The sequence below is a fragment of the Vanellus vanellus genome (assembly GCF_965231255.1).
Source record: "Vanellus vanellus genome assembly, chromosome: 2".
Taxonomy (NCBI): domain Eukaryota; kingdom Metazoa; phylum Chordata; class Aves; order Charadriiformes; family Charadriidae; genus Vanellus; species Vanellus vanellus.
This window is the reverse complement of record NC_138906.1, coordinates 146152420-146173870: the sequence shown is the minus strand read 5'-3', so window position 1 is coordinate 146173870 and position 21451 is coordinate 146152420. Positions and strand designations below refer to the sequence as shown.

General features: G+C 36.7%; 1 protein-coding gene across 1 annotated transcript in view; it reads left to right on the top strand.

Annotated features, from left to right (window-relative positions):
- STK3 (serine/threonine kinase 3) overlaps positions 1-21451 on the top strand; it is a gene marked incomplete at its 3' end in the record, with an annotated part of 140307 nt that overhangs the window by 32781 nt on the left and 86075 nt on the right. The gene's annotated exons all lie outside the window — the stretch shown is intronic.

The following is a 21451-nucleotide window of genomic DNA, read 5'->3' as shown; positions in this document are numbered from 1 at the left end:
ATTTACTGCAGTTTGCCTCTGTTTTAACACATCTTTGTAAGGTTTCAGAATGCTTTTATCTCCACTTGAGAGAGAACTAAAGCAATAAGCGCTTAATTGACTTGACTCAACATATAGAGCCTGTTCCATACTGTACCTACACTTGGAGAGCTCCATAACCAAGAGGCCATCTGCCTTTGAAAGGGAGTTTTGAGGTAAAGATCACCTAAAGAAGGATTCAGAATTGTCCTGTGTGAGCACTGCTAATATTAGTAACCCCTGACAGTTTTTATTTATTACTGACTCTTAAAGTCTGTTACTGAATTAGTTTACTTTTTGCAAAATAAAATGTAAATAGAATTAGTTGCTTTATGAGTAGTAGCAGTTATGAAGAAATATCTTGGAGAAGTTCATGGGGAACAATATTTATCTAGGAATAACTGTTGCTACTGTTAGTCATGCTTTTATTTTTTTTTAAATGAGCTATAGAATAGCTGGACTGATTGCACTGAGCATCAATAAATACTCTGTTCTTGAATTGTTTGTATCTAATGTCCATTTGATATTAATAAGGCCCTCTCGCTAAAAGCAGATTTTTTCTATCTTTGTGACTTGCTGCAAAAATGGCATGCGTACTAGATTATTTTATTCAGTTTTCTTTTGCTGGTGCCGCATGTATCAGGATCTTAATATAAGGAAGCCGCCACTGTTGAAAGAGAAGCTACTTTTCATATATGATTACTGTAAGGTGATGCATATATGAGTTCAAGTGTGTTTAGTGCTGTTGGGGTCTTGATATATTTTTGTTTTGTTTTGTTTTGTTTGTGTGTGCTTTTTGGAGCAGAGATGTTTCCTGAAGTTTTATGGCAATGTGCAGCGTGGTTAAAGCTAGTGAGTGTTTTGCAATTACAAACATTACACAATTTTGGAAACAAAGCTTAGTAATTTTCCTGCACCATATTTTTTTTTTCTGTGCAATTAATTATTTTAAATTTAGTGTTCAAACTGAAAAAGATGAAAGCTGAGAACAAAATAAGAATCTCTGAAGCTTGTTTTTGATGGGAATTTAATTTAAGATGAAATAACATTGAAAAATATTTTGAAGAACTATTGATTACAAATTAAATACGTTTGATCATGCTGGGGCTTTTAGTTGTACTTTAAAAAAAGTCTTAATTACATCTGAGTTAATTTTAATGTCATTATATGTAGTTGCACTAGCTGTTGAAAGGCGAGGACTATATTATCAGAGAGGATTTTTATATGCATGACAATAGCTGCTTATAAATCAAAGGTCACTGAGTTTGAAAGCTTGTGAATCTGCTTAATTGTTGTAATCAAATGAATGCTATCAAAGGCCAAAGTAATTTAACATAACAATTCTGGATTACATAGAACATGTGTTCTTGTTAATAAATTACATTATAGTTTTTAAGGGCTTGTGTGCTGTTAGTACTCTTTTGTATATTTGATACGTACAGTTTTTCTTAATTTTTATTACTGAGTTGTTACAGTGGTTAACAAGAAATACACAGATTTAAGTTGAAATAGTTTTCCCAGTGTCATATGATATAGCTTCACAGGACTCTTGGACATATGTAGATGCTTTCCTACTTTGTTTTAGTTATGACATAGAATTGATACAGGCAAGCATGAAAGCTTGGGCAAATTTTCATTACTTTTTGTAGATGTTGCTGGAGTTCTGTGGTATTTATGTAAGGCACAATTTTGTTACTTGGGAATGCATGTTGAAATTACTATGTGCACTATTTTGCTGTAGGCTGGTTGGCACTGCCACAAAGGTAATGCACTGCCAGTAGGCCATTTCCTTGTCAACTGCATTTACAGCTTAATAGAAATATTACATGACTTCTTTAAACAAGTGTTTTGGCAGAGAGGAAATAGCAGATTCCACGCAAACAAGCATAGCTTCCTCTGCTTAACCACACTCTAGCTACTCCAAAGAATTCTACTAGTTTCGTCTGGGAAAGAATGAGAAGTGGGGGGTGCAAAATGGAATTCCATGTCGGGGGAAAAAACAGCAGGTTTTTTCTGTTTAAATATTCCAGTTTTAGTATATTTGACTGTGTGTCATCAACACTATTTCACTTCTTTCTGCTGCAAATCTGAGTTCAACAGAACCTGCAGTTGTCATACTTGATTTGAGGCTCAAAGGTCAAGAGCATTTGCCAGTCCAGTAAGTCTAATGCTTTATTCATGTAAGAATTACAGAATGCCTCACATATTCGATGTCAGAGTCCTTTTGTGCTTTTGCTAATGATGAAAAGTGAAACTTCTGTATTTTCTCTTGAGTTTTCATCAAAGAAGGAGTGTTTTCAAGTAGTTTTAAAGGAGGAAGAAATACAGACAGCCTCAAGGTTGCCCTAAAATGTGGTGGTACAGCCACTGGAAATAGCAAGGAATTTGCTGATAAGTCAAAAAAATCACTCAAACTTAGATAACTTAACCCATCCAGCAGGGCTAAAAGCATGTTCATTACAGTAGCCAGTGCAGCAGCCAGGGTTAATGTGGCTAACAGTGTTTGCATCTGCCTTTGATTGGTCTGTTGAGTTAAACAGTTATGAATTTATAGTGAAGCTAATTAAAGGGGGCTTCAGTGTGGTTCTAGAGCAAGACTCAAGCTCCGACTCTGAAGCAGCAGTGATATGTTTTAACAGCTGCATTCCTGTGTCCCCCATTGACTGCAGCATGTATGCTGTCCTGTTCTGATGAAGTATTTATGTCATACCGCTGTCTGAATTTAATTCAAACCATTAGCTGCTTTGTTCAGTCTCTCCTCTTCATGCAATATCTGGCATTATTATTATTATTATTATTTTTTAATCTATAATGGAAACATAAAGATTGGCACTGTTTTGCCATAGTAGTTGTGATCTTGCTTTTTGTTAAAAATTGGTAACATGCTTTTGAAATATCTTCTGTTTTTGCTAATCAAGCCATGATCTCAAATTTGTCATGTAAAAGAATTGTTTCTGGTGGAAGATCCTTTAAGCTGCAAAGATTCTACTTTATCATAGAATCATAGAATGGTTAGGTTAGGACCTTGAAGATCATCGAGTTCCAACCCCCCTGCCATAGGCAGGGACACCTCCCACTAGACCAGGTTGCCCAAGGCCATAGCTGATATTTGGCTTTGTTAACAAGTAGATTAACAACGCTTTTCCATAAAGCTAGTCTTAGACCTTAAGAATGGCTGGTTTTTGAGGTCCTTTCTCTAGGAGCACCTTTACCACAAATTTTCCTTGTATTCATGCAATGACATGATCACTTACTGCTGCAAGGCTGTGATTTTCATGATCAATGTAAGCCAATTTAAGTATGGGCTGCTGATTATAGAGACAGCCAATCCCTAGCCAGGGGTTCCTGAGTTTTCTGTAAAGTGAACGCTAGCTTTTCTGTGGCCTCACAGGGAGTTGGATAAAGAAACTGATGTTCTGAAAAGTTAACCTGACAAAAACCTGCTAGATCTGTTCTTCTTTGCAAGGTCAACGCTTACTGAGTGGGTGGTGTGCTTCAGATAAATGCTGGTAGTTCTCTTCCAAAAAAAAAAACCAAACCCCAAAAACCCACAAACCCCAAAAGCCCAACCCCCCAAACTCTTTTCTTTCATGCTTATCAGGCAGCTGCAATAATTCTCATTGCTGTGGTACGGAAGAAGCTTGTGGTAGATGTGTTTTTCAACACTTCACAGTATTGGCCTTTGTTTCTTTATACTGAGGTTTGTTGGAAATGGACATGTGGGCATCACATGTTCTCCACTGAATTGGAGGAAGCCAATTTGAACTGCTTCCATTTGCCTTAAGTCCTTTATTTTTCCATGGCACTTACCCAGATTATCCATGCCTCCTGCTTAGCCTGTGTAATTTCCACCCTGGACTAATCTGTTTGTAATAACCTTTTATTCCTGATGTATCTTCTAACAGTCTACCATTTCCCAGTCCCAGTTTTTTTTTTTTTTTTTTTTTTTTTATTCTCAGCACATTGCATTAAAACTGGAGATTGAAGTGAGAATTATTGCTGTGTAAAGCTGCAACAACCAAGAGAGGTGTCATGTTGAGCATTGCTGTCTGAGGGTGACCAGTTTTCAATCACTGAGCAAATTGTTTCCTCTATGCATTTTGTGCCAGGAGTTGAAAAGAGGGAAGAAGAAAAACTACTTCTGGCGATGTCGGATGTCTTTCTGTAGTCACTCTTGCATTTTTTTTCTCTCCAACAGATGGAATTGTCTCATAGGTGACCTCTCAAGGAAAATAATAGAAACCAATCTTATCTCAGCATTACTGATTTTAATTTAGAGTAGGTTTATAAAAGTATATTACATGTTTTTCTTATTTTAGTATTTTTGGTTATCTTTAGAAAAGAGTTTGAGATAAATTCTAACAGTCCTTTTCCTTTTAAGAACTTTCGATGAGACATTTTTTGTTAATTTGTAACTTGAGATCTTGCCTGCTGTTTCTTGATAGAGTGAGCTAATATTTAAAGAGACTTAAAATATGGATTTTTGATTGTACATTACTGTTTATTATTTTACTGCCTCTTCAAAATCTTGTGGAAGAATGACAGTGAGTTGCGGCAGGACTACACTGAGTGTGATTCCTTGGGGAGGTCATAATTCAATATTTCTGTTGTGCATTCTATGTTATGATAGTTCCCTCACAATTAAATATCTGATGTGCTTTGAAGTGACTTAATGTACTAAGATTATTTTAAAATACTTAAGTCTTGAAAAAGCGCCTGAGAGCCTAACACATCCAGTTCTTTGAATGGTAGGAATGCATATAGCTAAAAGAACAAAAAATTCGTCTGGATCTTCCATTCTGTCTTGTCTTCCTTAATCTGATTTCTCAGGACAGGATTTTAGTGTTGTTGTCTTACACATTGCCATATTCATTCTGAATTCATAAATAATAAATGATGATACAATGTAAAACGTATGTTTACAGTAGGGACCTAAGACTAATGTGATATGGTTGAGGCAGTAGACGAGAATTGGAGAAGCATGTGTCTTGCTGCAGGCTTCCCAAAGAGCTGTTGGAACACCTTTGGACTTCTTTAGGCTTTAAGTGGAGTTTTTGTCTTTGCTTTAAGCTGACCTAAATGCAGGCGATGGCTGCAAAGGGGTGGTATTCCTACCTATTTCCATGCATTTTCACCACCCATTTCTGTTGGAACAAGCATTTTGGTAGCTATATGGTAAGCTGGATCAGAAAATTGATCCATCTGAAAACTAAGCAAGTAACAAGAAGTTGCTTTCACTGATATTGTTAACATGGTGCTTGGACTAGGTGGGAACAAAAATATGTGGCTGGAACAGTATTGGCCAAGTTGGTGCTGAGGTTGACTTAAAGTAATTGAAAAAACAGTCTCAGCTGTCCATTTGTAAATTTATTATGATTAAAACTAATAATTATTTAAAGAAACTCCTCTATACATAAGTACATCAATGCTCACAATGTTTCCAGATACTATCGTGCCTGGGAGCTATAGCTGTAGGTGCAGTGCTGCCATTCTGGTTTTGCTGTTCTGGATTTCATTTACCTTTTGAATTCAGAGAGAGCCTGAGGAAAGAGGTTGCTCTTCCTTTTTCTAATAGACGAGTAAGCGTCTGCAGACTGCAAAGCTTTTCTGGAGATGACCCTTACAAATGCCTATTGTAAGGGACAAACACTTTTTTGTAGCTGGTCCTTTAGGACTTTTTCTAATTGGGCGTATCAATAAAATGAGACAGGGTTCTAGACCTTTCATGGATAAGTGTTCCTCTACCTCCATCTGTTCTTCCATCTTTAAATGCTGTTGCCATGATACAGCTGAACTTCATGGCGTAAACTTCCAGTGGCCTTCCGTTTGCATGCAGCTGAAGGTAGGTGTGGCTTTATAATATATTTACCCCTGTGGTACTATTTATAGCCAGAACTTCAAATAGATGTTAAAACTTTATTCAAGAAAAAAAAAAAAAAGCGCAGTTAATTCCAGACAGTATTTATCTAGCAGAAAATAAAGTATGTTTTCTATATACATTGTGGAAAAGAAAGAAAAAATAATAAAATCAATATTAGAGGAGTTGCTTCTCACATACATCACTGTGAGAAAAGCAACTCCATATGTAGCATTTTTTCTTTGAGAGAGTAGTAGTATTATGTGGTTCAAACTAGTTGCACCTATACTAATACCAGTGGTATTGTATATTTGGTAGTTTCTTTTTTTGTTCAACAACTTTGTTTTCAAGGTTGAACTCTAAGGAAGTATGACTTACTTTATTTAAGGTTTTTTTCAAAAGAAAACTTTAAACTTTCATTTAAATATGCTGCTACTTCAAATCAGTAAGCAGCCTGTCCACCTGTTCCGATCAAAATGTGAATAATTGTTGTATGGCGATTTTTGTATGCATAAAAAAACCAGATAAGACCTATCTTTCAGCAGTACATTTAAAAAAATAAAAGTGCCAAATGCTTTTTCATCCAAGATTAATTTCACTTGTCAAAATAAACATCAAAGTTTAAAACAAAACAAAAAAAAATTCTAAGATTGATTAATGTTTACAGTGAGTGAACAGACCTCTTTACCTGAACGACTTCTGGTGGTGGTATGTTATTGCTGAGGTGCAGGCCAGTTCTTAACATCCTGTCCATGACTTGACTTCTTTCAACAAGGCTTCTGGAACTGAGGGGGCAAATTAAAATAAATAATTGTATACGTTTGAACTTCCACGGCTGTGTATATTCCATTTTTTTTGAGAGAGAAAATACCTGATATGCATACCTAAATGAGATATTTGCATAGACTTTGCTAGAACCTTAATGTCTAGATGTTGGATCTACTGATCACCAGGAGACTTGCTCTTTCTGTTAAGATGCCAGTTAGTGCTTGCTGTAATTGTAATGAGACTTGGACTCGGTTGCTTATTTTGTCAGCATTCTTTAATAGGCATGTAAAAGCAATGTTTTCTATGGGTTGTTATATGTAACAACTTGAGGAAACAGATTTAGAAATTTTCTGGAATACAATTAAGGCACCTGTTAACTACTGCAGCAATGTCATTTTTACTAAGAGAAAAAAGCCAGTTTTTAGGTACTTGGTAATTGTGTCAGTTTGACATTAGTTTTCACCGTGGTTATTTTTAGCTGTGGATTGAAAGAAAATGAAGTGCAAACTGGTCCTGCAGAAAAATCAGTTTGTCAAAGCTGCACTTGTGGGTCATGCCAAACTGCTCATAGAGATTCTTCTCTACGGATTTATTCCCCACCACCAAGATGTATCTAGATCTCTAAACTTAAAGTTATGATTGTAGTTAAAATTTGCTTGGTGTTCACTTACATATGTAGGTGATCTAGGGAGGTTTCAAGTGCTCCTTATGCTCTTATTCCTTGTGGAAAAGCTAGGCATAGATACAGATGTAGTACCCTTTGAACATAACTTCTTTTTTAGTATTTAATGCCTGCAGGATTCAAAGAGGAAGTGAATTTCAAAAGGATTTCATTTGCTTGTGACCAGTCCTGCTATAGACTTACTGTAGAGGATGCAGCAGGGAATATTCTGATGAGTGAGGAGGTCAACCGAGGCAAGTGCCCCTGGGGTATAGTCTAGTTTCTTGTGATACAGAAATATAATGTCCTATTTTTCAGCATGTCTAGCATAGAATTTTAATGAAAGTTCCTACATACCAAGCACAGCTTATCCAAATAAGATAAACAGAGTAAAAGAAATAGTATGTGAGTGGTCCTCGGACACTGAAGATAAGTTTAGAGGTGTCCAGTTGCAAAATGTGAAATAAAGCCTGCAATATTTTACTTACGTTCTTAAATTGCAATTGATGACTCATTGTTTGACTTTACCAGATTCAGCTACATGTATTGAGCCTCCTAGAGAGTGATGTGCTACTATGGCAGCATTCAGTTTCCAGGACTTGACAGCTTGCTACGCAAAGGGATAGTATGCGTAACATCAGCCCATTTCATGTGGAAAGGAGAGTTTTTGTAATACTGTGGTGAAAGCAAGATCGGAAAAATACCATTTGTCCTCTGGCAAAACTTGCAGATGATACAAATTTTCTCCCTGATATTCCAAGGAACTTTTTGAAGAGGTTTTGCTGCATTGCTTTATCAAGGGCCTGTACTCCCTTCCCACAAAAAACACTGACGGATCTTTCTGGTTTATGGTCTTCTTGAGAGTACAAACCACATGAAAGACTGGATACAAACAGCAGTTCATTTCTCTTTCCCTAGGGATTTGCAAAGGGGTGCAGAGCTGGCCTGATAATCCAGTTTCTTTTAATCGAGATACTGACAAGGTAGTATCTGATTCTTCATAGAGAGGAAAAATGACATAGAGCAGGATATAAGGAGCAGAAGAAAGTAAAAGATGGGGATAATGGCAAACAGGGTTGGACTAAGGTCAGCTCTAGAAATCCAGAAGATGCTACTGTACTAAGACAGGGGAAGCTATGTGAAGTCTGGAAGAAGAGCTCACTAATGAGAGGAAATCAGTGCTTTATAAAGGCTCACATCCATTCATATTTGTTTGTCTAATCAGCACAGAATGATATGAAACTAGTATTGATACACATACTATGAAATTAGGATACTTGAGGTGGGTATGATGATTAAATTGGAAGATTACAAGGCCTTATTCCTGTTCACATTAAACTTTTGAAAAGTCTACAATCTGATGTATGTAATTGTTGTCTTCCTGTAGGTATTTTCTTATCTACTCTTCTTTTTTCTTGCATCTTTCCAATGTCTTTTTTCCCCTTTAGTGAAGAGATGGCTTGAAAGTTCAGATAGTAAAACTGTTGCAATATAAATAAAGTACAGTTAAAAGTATTTGTGGTTACAGAACCTAGCATAAATGTTTCACTGTGGTTTGGAGAATGCATCTTCACTCCTTCATACCACTAGAATTTTTGGGGGTGGAATAAATAATATGTTTATTACTGTTAAAAGTATAATTTATAATTTCTTTAGATTTTTTAAATCACATTGGTGTTGTTGGTTGCATATGTGTGCAAAAAGGAAATGTTAATCTGTCACGTGTAATAAAGTAGCAGAAGCAGAGAATATTTGAAATTTGGACTGGAACTGGAGTTTAATTTGAATTAAATGGAAAACATTTATTTTGTGCTTCTCAATGAGGATTTAATTAAAATTAAATGAGTTCATCTTTTTAGAATTACCCTTGAATAGGAAATTTGAAACATACTTCAGTTGATGGTTGGTTTTCTCTGACTTTGATTAATCACTTTCAAAGTAAGCGGAGGATCAGTACAGTAATTTCATAATTACACACAAGTGAGTTAACTTGAAACTTTAACTAAAATAACTGTAAAGGAAGTTTGATGTTGGTTAGTTTCATGTAACGCTGTGTATCTTTTGTGTATGATTCAGATTTTCAGAAGTGCTAATCTGAAAAAAGACCATACTATGATACTACCCATTTATTTGCAAGATTCTTTAATAGGGAAATGTTTGACCTGGGAATATTATTTTTCAAGGACGTTGGAACAGTAGACAGAGGCTGAATGAAGCCATGAAATTGATGGAGGGGTTCTTGATGACTTCGAGCGTTGCATCAAGCCCTACATCTGTAAGCATTGTTAAAGATTATTTGATAGAACTGTTAATGTGGGTAAAGCCAAGCATGCATTCAACAAAACTAGTGCAGCATAGGTTAGCATTCTCTGCTGCTGAGCTGGCTGCTTTCTCCCTAGACAAATGTTAAAAAAACCCAAGCAAACAAAAGCCCACTAAAAAGCTCATTTGGAAGTTTTAAATCGCTATAGATCTGCTCATGTTAGTAAATGTAGATGTTAGTAAAACTGTAAATGTAGCTCAAAGTGCAAAGCAAAACTATTTTGCAACTGGAAGATCTCAAGAAAATTTTATTTGAAATAGGCATTTGGTAGTAAATCCTCAAGATTAATTAAAACCAGAATCACAATTCTATTGTCATAAGACTTTTTTATTAATTAACTTTACACACATTCTTATTTGAAAAAGCCTTTCCATCATTTGTATGCATCATTGTATGTTGAATCTATTAAACTTATTTTTAACTTGCACTATGGACTTGGAAAATAACTCGGCAAGGTGTTTATGCACAGACTTAAGAGAACTCCTTTTACCAACAATTCTACAATACCCTGTGGGATATTGTAAAATATACCACAGATTTCAAAACTTTTAAGTGAAGAGCTATATATGTTTACCAGAGATGCTTCTATTTCTTATTTCTATCATTTTTCAATTTCCAGCATTAACACAAAATATACAATGTTAATTTTTATTCAGGGGTCTGGCAGCTAGCTTTATTGACAAGGAGGGAATTTGTGTATTGCTGTTAGTTGAAGTAGGTCTGTTTGGATTTTTTTATGTGACCAGTGTCTTGTTAAGCTGAAAAAAGAACTCAGTAAATAATTTAAAGTTTCTTGGAAGCTTGAATTAACGCGTCTTTATTGAATAGAATTATATGTTCATTTTTTCTTAAACTTTGACATGTTTTCTGTCAGTATAGCTAGTTGACTTGGAGGGAGTACTTTAAAGAGACTTGACTACTGTATTGCCAAATTCTTAACACTTTATTACACTTTCTAAAATCAAAAGTGTATTTACATGAGTTTTAGTTAAAGGGATGTTTATTTGATTTTTATCATGTGGGAGAAAATGGCAATCAGATTACGAGGAAAATATTAAGCTTCTACTGCTACTTAAAGTAACATTTTTAAATGCTTTAAGTCTACATGTTTGTAAAAAAAAAAAATCTTTAAAAATTGCTTAGATTGAAAGGAAGGTAAAATTTGGAATGGAGAAAACTTAAGGCTGTATGTACCCTGTTTCTTTCTTGGTATTATATTGCCTAAAAAGTACACTAGGTCATTTTTAAAGAGGATGATGCATATTTAACGGAAGAAATTTATTTAAAAGGAAGGGTTGCCAACCAGTCTAAATTTGTTTCAGTTAAAACTTGATGGTCTAAAGACAACTTATAATCCTTTTCTTGTTATGAATTATTGTCAAATTTGTAGTAGTACCAGTTAAAAAGTTTATGGAAACTTTGGTTTAAGGTGGTTTAAAAGAAAACTAAATCTTTAATTTGTATTTGATGGCACCTGTTTTCATTTTGTTTCCCCGGCAACACCAGTGGTATAAAAAATTGCCCGTAGACCACCCTGGTTTTACAGAAGAATGAAACCAGCCTGGCTTTTTCGTTTCAGCCTTTTATTTTACTGACTAAATACTTAAACAAAGCTCTAACACACAGTTGGTGGTTTGTGAACTAACTCAAATGATTTGGGTATGCAATTGGTGATTTTGTGTTAGAACTTTCTGTATTAATGTCAGTTTGTGTTTTTATGTTATTTTAAAAATGCATTGAGAGACTATATAGGAAGAATTTCTGATGTACCATGGCAGAAAAAGCTGTGTTTGAATGCTGTACTGTCTACCTGCAGACAAGTAAAGTAAAAGTTCATAGTTTTTAGATAGCGTGGTCTGTATGGATCCAAACTTTTATTCCAGATGTAAGTTCTCATTATTGGCATTCCCATGAGAAAGAAATAAGGCCAAGACAGATGTTACCTCCAGATTTCTACTTTATTCTGTGCTTCTTTACCATGTCTGAGAATTCACATTGATTATGAAGACTATATATATGGCTTTTCGATCATCTCAATTCTTAACGCATTATCAGTTTCTAGTTTGTTTCAGAAAATCAAACATGGACACTTCTTGGAAATACTGGTTATCGTTACCTGCCTACCTGAAAAACTCTACGTTACCAGCCTCTTCTGCAGACTATATTCCTGAACTCCATGCTATAATGTTGATGATTAAAAAAAACCTAAAAATGTCGGTGTTCTGGTGGAGCAAATCGGAGCTAACGAGAACTTCTCATTTATAGTGAGAATTACAGAAATGCTGGAGAGTCTGGGAAGTTTCAGGTGTATTATGCTTTCCATTCTCCCTCAGAAATTTAGAGTTGTTTTGGAAGATAACGAAGTGATCTGTTCTCAGAAAAAACTATTTTGGTGGTGAAGACCTCTAATGGAATTCAAAGGAACCTATGATAGCCGCTGTGATATTCCCAGTGTCCTAGTGCCATCACTGTAGGCTTGGCAATAGAGATGGCAGCCCAGTATTTTATATGCTGCTGCTCCTTTTTTTCATGCTGAGAATATTTACGTAGGTAAATGTAAAACAGGTAGTGTTAGCAAGCACAAGATTTATGGGCAAACTGACATGTATGTGTCATCTGTTTCAACCGGCATGTTCCTTAAGAAATGTTATAATCGTGGAGTCTGATCTTGGGACATAGGGTATGTCTACGTTAGGCAGGTATATGTAGACACAAGTGAGCTTTGCCCATACTATCTTCCTTTTACTTTTCTCCAGGAGTTTCTCCAGAGCAACTGTATGTGCACATTAAATACTTTAATTTTTGTCAGATGAGGGAACAATGTTGCTCCATCTTGCTTTTTGTTTATTTCTCCGAATAATGCAATTAATTTGTGCAAACTGTATTTTTTTGATATTCAGAAGTGGTAAGCGTTTGATTTTGGGGGGTGAAAATGAGCATGTTTAAGTTCCTAATTTTTAGAACAAACTAAAAGAGGAGCTTTAATGAATGCAGTGTTGTTAAACAGTCAGATTGATTGAAAATCAGTACAAAGATTCTTAAAAGTTGATCCTTCTTGCATTCACATGAATTGTCATATGTAATGGTGACTCTGGAGCAACTGGATGCAATGCCACTTTATTGTGGAATGTGAAGTAGAAAGTAGAATGTGTGGAATATGAAGTAGAAAGAAGGTTCTTGCTAGACTGGAAATAGTACAGTAAGCTGATGGTACTAGAGAAAATTGTACTGCTGTAGCCCTGGATGAGCAGTAGGACAAGCTGAAAGCCAAAGGCCACGTCTGCCTGTCTGCGTGCTCCAATAGCAGTGCTCTCAGATGGCAGCATGGGACTTGGCTCCAGCTCAGAAGCAATACAGTACGCTAACGTGCCTCTGTATCCAAAGTAACATACATGGCCTCTGAGCTCGTTTACATGGGTGTAAAAAATACAAATGTTTCAGGCTGTAGTTTATAATACTAGATTCATTTATATTGGCTGGACTGAGTGTAGGCACAGAAGTGCATTCCTCTAAGTGGCTAAAGCATATGCTGCAGTATTTTTGCTGCTGGTTTGTTGACTTTATGCCAGTTGAGGGTAGATTAAGATTTGGTTCAGCACAAAGTTAGCTGATACGAAGTTTAACCTATTAAATTTCTTTTTTAAATTAACTTACTAGAGGAGAGAGTGTGTTCTGTTGCAATGTTTTTGATCTTGTATTACGATTACTAAAGCTGCTTTAGTGTTGTCTGAAAGGAGCCTTGATAAAAATCAGCTGGATTAACATGCCCATGCTATGGCTACACAGCACAAGTGTGACTGTAATACTGACAAACATGTTTATGCTAGATGTGTTTTATCTAGCATGTGTCTCTATAGCGGTTATTACATGGTGGAACAGCAGTTTGGGACAACTCTCCAAGGAACCTGGACAACTTAAGGAATGCAGAAAGTTGTTATTCTAGCTATACTAGAATGGCAGTCACACATTCAATTGCAACCTTTGTCATCCAGGGTTATTTTGCAAACTTTCACGAAATGGCTGTAACTTGAGACAAAAATTCAGAGTTTGAACTGTAAAAAGAGAAATTGAAAATACTTCTTCCTAAAGTTAAAAAAAAAAAAATCAAACAAAGCTTTCAGAAAAATAATTGAGAAAATAATCAGGAACTTTAAACAACTTTGCTACCTTTTTCTTCCAACTTAACAAAAGTGTAAAATTTTATCAACTCAGCCTCCTGCCATGGAAGGGAACACCCCGAAGGTGTGTCAGGATTTTTGCACCTAGTGTTTTATGATCTCTTGTGCTTGTCTTACCTGACAAACTTGTCTGGTATTGTCACTGAGCTGATCCAAATTTCTGATCTGATAGAAAGCTTTTTTTTTTTTTTTGAGGTGAGGGTAATTTTCTCCTAAAATAATGAGTTCAGTTTGTTCAATGCTGTCAGAGAAGCACTGGAAGAGTTGGAAGCATGTGATGGTAAAAGTAATCTGTCTTTCCTCTGGTAAGAGGCTTTTACATCAGCATAGATGTAGCATATCAGCTGTGCTGACACAGCTGGCTTTTGAACAGCATTGTACATTGTTTCATTGATGTGATATTGGTTGGGGGAGGAAAAAAAAAAAAATACTTCCTGGAGGAAGATATTTACCTTAGTATACATGAACATAGAGGTCTGTAGATGAAGGGTTTGTTGAGAAATTGCTCCCAAGAAGCCAGCCTGTCTTTTCTGTCTATCTTGAAATGTTTTAGAGGTACAGATTATTATTTTTAAAGATTCCCAGAGATACCAAATGACCCTGTATCTTGAGTGTTTTTGATGTACCTGAGCTCTCAATAGTACTGACTTCCAAACAAATGGAAAAATTACGTGTTTGTATTTATAGTATTCAAAGAGTTGAGTGGAAAAACCTAAAAACTTTGGGAAGAAGTGCTTTGATTTCTCTTTTGAGATGCAGCAATCCTTTTGATCAAAAGCCTCTGGTGTTCCTTGCCCCATCAAAGAAACTAGGAAGAGATTAACTACATTCTTGTAGTCTAAATTTAATCCCACCCTTTATTTCTGAATCATGCAGAACATTTAAATTACTTAACACATTTTTCACTGTTCACAAAACTGTTCTCATTAGACCTGCTTTTGCACGTTTGCTCCTAGACTTTGATTAATGTAAGAGGGGGTCAAAGCAGGCCCTTTCATGTTAGATTTGTCATATATTGTATATGTGTGTTCTTCTTAAAACACGATGCAGTTACAAGCATCCCCTTGGCATCAAATCTATATCTGTTTCCGGTTCATCTGCCTCTTAAAAGTATTTTGTTGGTAGATTAAGTGATCCTGGTGATTATAATTTTTTACATCTGTGGTTGACAGGTGATTTAAAAAAAGACTATTTAGCCTGGTTTTAGGCATGCTTTGCTTTCAGCAAACAGTATCATACAAGTAAATTTCCTCATATTTAGAAAAAAAAGAAATCAGTAATTGGTGCCCCTGGGGGTTATTAATACCAACATTAGGTTACCTACAGAAAGGCAGGAAAGAAAGTTTTAGTGAAAGTAGTCTTCCCCTTCACTTTTGTTTCCTTTTCTTTATCACCTTTTCCTTTGTAAATATTTTAACATAAATGCAGAGCAAGGGTAAAATTATGTTTCCAAGGAGTAGTGTTTGAACTGTGGTGTTAACTTCAGGTTTAAAAAAAAAAACCCAAACAATAAATCTTTAGGAATCTGTATTTCTGACTTAATATCTTTGACGGTCCTTAGAGGTATAGATCTTGGAATAGCACATTTTGGCTTCCTGGGGTAACTTGAGATCATTGGCTGGCTTTTTGTGTTACATTTTGATCAAAAGCCTCTGGTGTTCCTTGCGTTCCTTGAGTTTGTTCATGATCCCTTAGTACTTATCTTTTTCTTATGGATGAAGTCAGTGGGTATAATGTTTGTTTTCATAAGCCATTAAGGGCTATACGTGTCCTCTAGGTATTGTTTCATGTACTGAGTATGTTCTTTTCTCACTGCTGCTTAATAGTCTAGTTAAGATGTTACCTTGGTTACTTACCTATATTCAGAAAATAAAACCATGGTTGGCTCAGCTTTTTTTCAGACCTCAAGGGTACTTATTTTCCATAAAATTAACCTTTACTGTTAATGGAAGAAAGAGGTCTAAAGCGAATGTCATACTTACGTTTGTAACACAGTTAACTCATAACAGTTATCAGAAGACATGTGGTGACTAGATGGAGGCTGTCAACCCTGGCAATTACACAATAACTTTTTTTTTTTTTCCTTTTATAACATTACTTTGATCAAAAGCCTCTTGGTGCATATTACTAAAATAAGCAATTTCACACTCCAGAATTTCAGCAATTGACAAAAGTCTCCACTTTTTTCCATTTCCTTTAACAATTACGTTTTTGTAACTAGCCTTGCAGAGTGACTTTAAAGGCAGTAAACTGGATTACTAGGGACCAAGACACCAAATCTGGAGCTAAAGACAACCCCTGAAAATATCTTCCTTTCTATTTAAACTGGAGAATTATTACCTAGGCTCAGCTGCTGTAATACACTCACAAGGTGAGGTGACTTCTGCATTATTCCCGTGACTAGCTGCTTTTTTGCTTTTGTGTTACGAATTGAAAACTCTATAATTTCATGATTGCTATGCCCAAGACTGCCTTTAATAAATAAAATAGATACAATTTTATTATTTATGTTTCAGTACTTGTTGGTAAACATTCAGGGAGTTTTAGGATTAAGTTTGTAGGAGTTCTACTAGGCTTTTGACATTAGAATGGTAGCTTTTGGTTGCTTCTGAGACTGCAGAATTTATTAATAAATAAAGATTATCATCTGCAAGAGAAATTTGTTCTACAGAGTAAAATGTTATGTTTCTAATGCCTTTGCATTTCAGCTGATGGTGGTTTAAATTATGACACCCAGTCCAGTGCCTTAGGGCTTGCAATTCTGTAACTTTTTTCAGATGCATCAAGTAAGCACTGCCTAATTTGTTATGAAATTGAAAGAAAAGTTGTTCAATAACTCTGACTAAGTTGTGCTGCTAACATCTGTTTCTGATAAAAAATTGGTAATATGATAAAAATTTGAAAGAGTTGTTGATTACTGGGTTCAAACAACCATTCCAATGATAGTCTACTAAAGATGGCTTTTCCTTCCTTGAGAGAGTTATTTATACGTATGAGGTGTTATTAAGTCCAAATGGCAGAGAAATCTAATGTTGGGTGGCATGTGAAGGTAAGGTGTGTTGTTTTCGGATACTGTTCTTCATGGAAACTGGCAAATTTATGAGGTAAGCTCTACATTTTTGCTTCTTCAATTTATCATTAAGTGTATTTATAATTTAATTAAGGAAATTGGTTGAGTATTCACTACTAAAATGAAGGTGACTTGTTATAGACAATTAAATGCTTACCTTTTTTTATTTTTAACCAGTATTTTTAATACATGGAACAGTGGTTCTCCAAAAAAAAAAAAAAAGTGTCCTTTGGCAGGTATGGGATGTATTCTGGAAGTGGAGCGTGTTAGATGGTCCTGTTTTGAGCCAGAGTAATGGTTGACTGGTTCCCCACCATAAGTTGAGGACAGACTTTGATGCTTAGTCTTTGTTGTTAAGGTCAAGCAAGATCTGCCCAGAACTGTTGTCTTTTTCACTGATTTCCACGTGACTTTTCCTCTCTTCCACCTCCTCTCTCATTCTTGGTGCTTTGGCTAGGCAAAGGGGAGCTCTCCAGCCGGCATGGGAGAAGAGATAAATAAAGCCAGAGGGGTGAAGCTTGGCAAAGTCTCCTTCCTGAGAGACTGCAGTTGCGTTTCACACAGCTTCTCTTTCTCCACATCTGTGAAAATTGTATGTGGGGATTGGTTTGAATTAGATTTTTGGTCTTCATATACATGAAATTTGTGTACTGGAGGAAGAAGACATACTGCACCTGACTCTAATTTGGTATTTTTTATGACTTATTTGGCTGCAGTGTGTCAGGAACTTTAGTGAAGATGAGAACTCAGGTGTGGTGATCTCATCACTGAGGGAAACTCTGCTTTCAGATTTTTCAGTAGTATTTGTTTCAGCTCTAGTTTGTTGTCTTTTCATGCCAGCTTCCTAAGGAAAAAAAACTGGTGGCTATGAAGTCAGAGTGTGAGTGTGGGTAGCTAGTGGGTTACAACTGATGCATTGTAAGAACTCACCCTTCCTTAACTGCTGTGCCTTGTGCTCATGTACTTTAGAGCTTTATGTTTCACCTCTGATATAGACAGCCTTGACAGGGAAATACATGCAAATCTTGTTCAAAGGCAGAGCAGTGAATTTAAAAAAACTGCTCCAGAAGATAAAGAGATGGTCAGGAGTCTCAGGATTTTCAGACAAAAATGAGCATTGTATTCTTCATAAATTCTTTCCTATGGTTACATCTACTTCCAAATATGTGGAAACCTGCCTCCATTGAGTGAAGGTGAAGAAAACAATTAATTTTTATTTTTACTGATAGCTTTTATATCTATATCTGGATGGAGTTAGGTCTTTGAGAGATATGTATGTATAGATATAAAATCTATATATATATCTCAATATCTATGATCAAAGAACTCGTGTGTGTGTGTATATATATATAGAGTTAGTTTTTTATATACAGGGATATATAGGTATGGATATATCTCTCTCAAAGAACTCCATATATATGTGTACACACATGAGTTCTTTGATTCTATATCTGCAAATAATGTCCTGTTACAGCTGGATATTTTCAGGCAGGCAAAAAAAGTGTGGATTTTTTAATTATTTTTTTAATCTCCATGTTTAGCAACACTCAGAAGGCATTGTTTGTTCAGTAACTTGCATGATGTCTTCTTGTTGACCACACCATCATGAACTGTTGATCTCTACATAGCTCTTTAAGAAATGTTTATGCCTAAGAGCTATCATGAACTTAAATCTCTGTCTGATACTAAACTGAGGCTCTGTCAGTTTTATTGCTAAGAATGGGTGCCTTGGGAATGCTAAACTAGTGTGTAAAAAATGTTTGTTGCTTACATGGGTCTTGTTATACATTCCCAACATTAAGTGGATGTCAAATATACCCTTTGGAGCAGAGTTCATCAGAGTTTATGGTAAATCATTCTGTACTTCTCAACCTGCCTAGCAGTACAGATATGAAAACATTTTAATTTTTATTTCCAGGCATTGGATGTTGTTGTATGAAAAATATAATTACAGGCATTGAATCTCTGAATGAATTTATCCTGAGTTTATTCTATTGAAAACTTCTGGTGCTATTTTAAAGTTCAACTTTTTATTTTAGTCTGTGCTTGAATTTCAACACGAGCAACTGAATTACTTGTTTGTCTTTTCTTTTTACGTGGTTCCCTTCTAAATCATTGCTTGTGTCAGTCTAACATAGTAGGGCATTACAGCCCCACAGTCTGTAACGGGCACGCTCACACTCCCTCTTTTAGTTTCCTGCATGTAAAGCAAGGGTGGAGAAACAGTGCATCTCTTTTTCCTTTTGTGTGTCAGCTGACTTAGGATTGTCTATGGAGTGTGCTACTGTGTAAAGTCATAGAATCGTTTTGGTTGGAGGAGACCTTTAAGATCATCAAGTCCAACTGTTAACCTAGCACTGCCAAGTTACCACTAAACCATGTCCCTCAGCACTACATCTACACATTTTTTAAATACCTCCAGGGATGGTGACTCAATTGCTTTCCTGGGCAGCTTGTTCCAATGCTTGACAACCCTTACCGTGAAGAATTTTTTCCTAATATCCATCCTAAACCTTCTCTGGTGCAACTTCAGGACATTTTCTCTTGTCCTATCGCCTGTTACTTGGAAAAACAGACCAACCCCCACCTCGCTACAACCTCATTTCAGGTAGTTGTAGAGAGCAATAAGGTCTCCCCTCAGCCTCCTTTTCTCCAGGCTAAACAACCCCAGTTCCTTTAGCTGCTCTTCATAAGACTTGTTCTCCAGACCCCTCACCAGCTTCATTGCCCTTCTCTGGACACGGTCCAACACCTCAGTGTCTTCCTTGTAGTGAGGGGCCCAAAACTGAACACAGAATTCAAGGTGTGGTCTCACCAGTGCTGAGTACAGGGAGATGATTGCTTCCCTAGTAATGCTGGCCACAGTATTTCTGATATGAGCCAGGATGCTATTGGCCTTCCTGGCCACCTGGGCACACTGCTGGCTCACATTCAGCTGGCTGTCAACCAACACCCCCAGGTCCTTTTCCACCAGGCAGCTTTCCAGCCACTCTTCCCCAAGACTGTAGCGCTGCATGGGGTTGTTGTGACCCAAGTGCAGGACCCGGCACTTGGCCTTGTTGAACCTCATACTGTTGGCCTTGGCACATTAATCCAGCCTGTCCAGATTCCTCTGTAGAGCCTTCCTACCCTCAAGCAGGTTGACACTCCCGCCTAACTTGGTGTTGTCTGCAAACTTACTGAAGGTGCACTCGATCCCTCATCCAGATCAGGGCCTGCTTAAAATAAGTGAAATTTTCTTCAAGTGAATGCTCATTATCCTGGTTGGATAGCTTGTTTAGTCATCTTTATGGCATTCCTAGCTATGTTTTTATGTTCCCTTTAACTTATGAAGGCTTATTCCCTACTTCAGTGGACATATTCATTTATGGACAAAGAAGATAATTCATTGGACACTGCGCTTGTTTGGGGCCTTGGTTATGCAGTGCCTGGGGCTGTGCCACAGGAAGGGCCCTTTGGCATGTGCTATGCTGTTTTTGAGTAATTGCTTCAGAACATCACTCCACATAACTCCATGTGAAGAGAGAAATTGCAGGAGGAATAATCAGCATATCACCTTCTGCACTTTCTGATCTTGCTGTCTGTTGTAGAGAACCCCTTGCTTTATCACTTGCACTCGATGCTTTCAGGCAGAGTGCCATGTCTTCAGGCAGAGTACCCAGCCTTTGTCTCTACCTGAAGTTTGAGCCAGCAGTCTTCAGCAGCTTTTCAGCTCTTGCTGTCTTCCAATTCAGTTACTCTCATTTCTGATTTGAGATAGATTTAGGTGCACTTTGCAGCCTAGTGTTAGGCTAAGTGTGTAGGGTTGCAGGGGGAAGATATCGGCTCTCAATACAGTGATAGAGGAAAGAATGTTCCAGAAAAACGTAAGGACTAGTAGAGATGTTGAGTTTGTAGGTATACTCACAGCACTCTTAATGCAACGTGTTACGGTGGCCCTGTTTTATATTAGCATATTGCTTTGGTCTGGGTAAATGGACTGTATGTTTGGAATTAGGATCCACGCTGTGCTAGCTCATAACTAACTTTGACAATATCTCTGAGACTCAGCTTGCCTGGTATAGCTTCAGTCTTCATCCTGTTATAATAAGATGATGACACTATCATCCACTTCTCATCATTCACATCAGAAACTTTGGACATAAGAGCTCCTCTGTGGCTTGAGGGCGTCATATGTAAATATGACCCAGAGGAGCAGTCTCCTAAGAGCGATCGCTTTCTCCCACGAGGGTCAGTCTCCTGAGGAACACTGACAAAAGAAGGATGCAAGTCAAGGGAAGTTCAAGTCCCTATGAAGCTGTTTGTTCATTATGCTCAATTGTTATCTTTTCACTCCAGGTGTATACAGTAGTATAATATTTCTCAGGAACAGCTTCCGACAGTTTTCTGAAAAATGTGGATCTGGAACAATATTTCAAGACTTATCCTTTGAGATGGGGACTTCCAAAGGAGGTCTTCTTGCTTTGGATATTCTCCTTATTCTTTATCAAGCTTTTTCTGTAGGATTTTTATCGCTTGTGTTAATTCTCCGTTTATTGGCTTCCATGAGGGACTGTTTTTCTTCAGTCATGCTGTA